This window comes from Microtus ochrogaster, linkage group LG10 (assembly GCF_000317375.1).
Source record: "Microtus ochrogaster isolate Prairie Vole_2 linkage group LG10, MicOch1.0, whole genome shotgun sequence".
Classification (NCBI taxonomy): Eukaryota; Metazoa; Chordata; class Mammalia; order Rodentia; family Cricetidae; genus Microtus; species Microtus ochrogaster.
The window spans coordinates 14,718,636-14,722,824 of NC_022035.1; the positions used below are offsets into that span (position 1 = coordinate 14,718,636).

The 4,189-nt window shown below is 33.3% G+C and overlaps 1 pseudogene; it reads right to left on the bottom strand.

Annotated features, from left to right (window-relative positions):
* Positions 1-3,243: 3,243 nt before the first annotated feature.
* Positions 3,244-4,189, bottom strand: part of LOC113457924 — a 73,457-nt pseudogene continuing 72,511 nt past the window's right edge.

Here is a 4,189-nt window from a genome sequence, read left to right on the forward strand (position 1 = left end):
AATTAGAATGATGTTTGAGTTTGAAAACATGTCAATACCTCATTACTAATATATTAGAGAAGAGTCTATTTCTTGATTTTTCAATGGTTTATATTGCACAAAGTTAAGAGAAATGTTTGGTTCTTTAATGTCATAGACTAGTAAGAAGGGATTTGAGATTCTAATACTTAATTTACTGAAGAAAGGTATATATTTTTAGCTTTAAATTGGATCATCACACTGATTACTTTAGGGAACGATTTAAAAATAAATAAGACAAAGACATTCTACATAAGAACACTAAAGTTCATGATTAAACAGCTAAAACAGTAACTACCAAAGTCAAAGGTCCCTAAAGATTGACATTTAGATGTCCTATATCTAATCCATCTCTATAAGCTAAAGTTTAACTTCTGCTGCTGATTCAAATTTGCCCTATTTTATTTATATTGATGAATGTTGCCATACTGAGATCAATCCAGAAATAAAGTTCCTCTTCTTTTCTCTTTCAAAAAATGCTGTTACATGAAGATCAATATACTGTCATATAGTCCCCAGTTGGTTTCCTAAAGAAATATTCCCTACTGTCCTTATTTAATACGGTAACTTCTTGACTTTGTCTCTATTTAATTCTAAATTAAATATCATTCTAAGGATTTTTTGTGGCTGCCTGTAAGATGTCCATGTAAGATTGTCTTATCATTTTAAGTAGTTTGATTAGATAGAATTGTTATATAAATCTGAATTTGTATTGTTTGCAATAACAAATATAAAATGCTAAATATTTTATCAGAGAATCTTAGAAATCCTCTAACATTAGTGGAAGCATATTGAATTACGAAGAAATATCCTTTGAAATGATATGAGCTGAAAAACATATAGAATTGCATCTGTCTCATGCTTAAATCCCTCCCTCAATAGGCTGTGATCTCACTATACTACTTCAGAAGACTAGGGAAACTGACCCCTCCTTCAGAAGACAGTCTTGTTATAACTTTTGCTCCCCTTCTTACAGCATGATCTAAATATAGCTGTTTCTACCACTCTTTAAAAACAGCATTCTTTGAACCTCATCTTCTCTCTATCTAGAAATTACTCCCATTTTGCTCACCTTGTGTGTCAAGGTCAAGAGTGTGAGCAGTAATAAATTCCGTATCAAACATCAAACATGAAACTCTAACTGGAGGTTATCATTTCATGTGCCTTTATATGAGGAAATGTTATATTAAGCTATACTTAAAATGGACAATGAAAGCAAAACTTGTACATGAAAATGCATAGTCAACACTGTAATAAATTGACCTAAAACAATTTTAAATTTTTAGTAAAAACAATTAAAAGGATATTATAATGGGTAAGGAAAAGCTCTTAAAATGTGATGGAAATAAATAAGGAAGAGGAGGAAAGAGAATAAAATAAGAATAAAGTTATTTAAAAGTTCTTAAGGAATTACGTTACTAATTATATACCTAAAAATAAAAGTATAATACACAGAAGGATGTATATGAATATATAATTGAAATTTGATTTTCTCATCTGAGTGGACAAAGTCCATTCCAGGAGCAAAATCTATCAAACAAAATCTCAATATCAGGCATGAAAACACTCTTTTGTGTTGTTTGTCAGAGTTGTCCAAGAAAAACCTAAAACATTACAGAAATATTGCTGCTGCTCTTGCTTGGTCACCAGAAGTAGAAGTTAAGGCTTTTGTGCTAAAAACACTGTCAGTTTATACTCAGGGCCCAAAGGCTCCAGAACTGGAAGAATGCTTCTTCCATATTGATTTGTTTTTATGGTACCAGATGGTGCAGTGCTAGCTTCCAAAAGAAAGAAACAACCAACAGCCCTACCTAGCTAAGATGTCTATGAGCCACAAAAATGACCAACTCTGAATGGTAGCCATAACGGTACAGTAGTGGTAAGCATATGTTGGTGGTGACCAACAGCTTTCTAATTGTACTTACTGCCTACTCAACAAAAGGAAATCATGTTGTTTAAGGAAAAGATAGCAAAATACCCTGGGCTATTGAAACGCTAAATCTTGAAGGGGAAACTACATTACTACTTTACTAAACCAGAATACTAAATACATTATCTTTTTCCTTATACCCACAAATGAATACAGTTTACACCCCATATCAAAGAAACATCTCTCTGCAACAAAAGATCATTAGAGAAAAGCACAACCAATCAGAATTCAGAACTGTAGAATCCAGTAACACTAGACACTTCTATAAAACAACCAGTACACTTAAATCTCAAGAAACATGGTATAAGAGGCAGAACAAGCCCAAGATCCAGAATATGTATGTCTCTCTTAGTGTCCTCATTGTTGTCTAAGTTCTTTAGGGTTGTAATTTGTAGTCTGGTTTTCTTTGCTTTATGTTTAAAAGCCACTTATGAGTGAGTACATGTGATAATTGACTTACATAGATCTAATCTACATGGGAAGTAAAAAAAGTATCTCCTGAGTAAATTGGGAGCGTGGGGACCTTGGGGAGGATTGAAGGGGGAGAGGAGAGACAGGGAGGTGAGCAGAGAAAAATGTAGAGCTCAATAAAATTCCAGAATATCTATGCATGTGTATATGCATGTGCACTTGGATGTAACAACAACTAAGACATTAAGAGGCCATGAATTAGAACTCACAGGATTCTGCAGAAGATGAGGCAGAAAGATTGTAAAGGCTAGAGGGTATGGAAGACATATGGAAGATAAGTGTGTGTGATTTAGCTTAATATTTTTATGGGAGATCTGATTGTGAGAATGAGTTGGTCTCCGACATTTTGTCTGCTCTTAAAACTCTTTTCCTCTGTTTGAGCTGCTGTGTCCAAATTAGATATGAAAGATTTGCTCCATCTTATTATATTTTATTTTGTCATGTTTGCCTGTTGATTATAATCAAAATATTATATTGTTTAAGAAAAGAGTCCATTTTCAATAAAGAAAAGTAATGAATAAATAAATAAATAAATCCTAACCTTAGTGAAATGATATAATTTATATTTGTATGGGAATGATAAAGATGTTCTTTTATTGGGATAATTTATGAAAACATGTTGTAGGTGAGCCTTGTGATCATGTACATTTATAATTTAAAACAATATCTCTTTTATTGATATTAAAATCTATTTTATCTTTTTCTCTAAGGACATGTCCATACTCAGGATATGGATGTAATATATCAGGTCAAACCATTACTTATCTCTCTTTTTTTGTTGTTTTTGTTGCTTTAAATTTTAATTAAAATATGACAGAACAGGCTCAAATGGCTTCACATTGTGTTTTGAAATTCATCCCAACTGCAGGCTGAGTAACCTTCAGGTTGGAGAGACTGCTGAAGACCAGAAGCTTCAGCATCCCCTTGGTGCCAGGATCTACCTCAACGATCTCCTGAATAAGGGCTGAGACCTCAAGAATGTCTACTTTTTCTCTCTTCCTCCTGCAGTTTGATAGAGATACCCCTCTCAGGGCCTTTCTGAATTCTCTTCAACAAATGCATGATATAGACGGCTATCTTAATGTCAGATTTCTTGCTGGAGATAGTGATGATCTCCTTGCACATACGCCTGTTGGTGTGGAAATGATTACCTAGGTATGTGCAGTATTCCCGATGATGACCCAGGCCTCCTTCATCACAGTCTTGGTGTGTGCAAGTGCATCCCATCTGGATGGGTCCCACTAAAAGAGAAATACCTTTTAAAAAATATTATTGCTACAGTCAGCTACTTAAAAACAGACACATGACAGTTACATCTAATTGAGATTAAAATCTCTAGTTCACATGACTTTGAGATTGCCTTTTTTTTTACATATACAAGAATTTTGTAAATATATATGGCTAAGTGAGATACATGTAAAGTTAAACCAAAATTTAATTAAAATTACAAAGCTGGATCTGAGAAATGGATGTCATAAAGCTAATAGGAGCTAAACTTCCCTCCTCTGAGAGATATGTGGACACTGGCTGAACAAGGGCATGCATAATCAATATTGGCCCTTAAGTACTTCTTTGTATAAGCAATACATTTCCTGATGGTATTAAATTTAACAAAGTAAGAAATTTTACAAGTCATTGTTTCTTTATGTTGATGAACAGAGTTGCTGGGATGCCAGTGAAGGCCTTTGAATATACTAGATGAGTATTCTACTGAAGTTATATCACCCTCCTAATATATATATATATATATATATATATATATATATATAT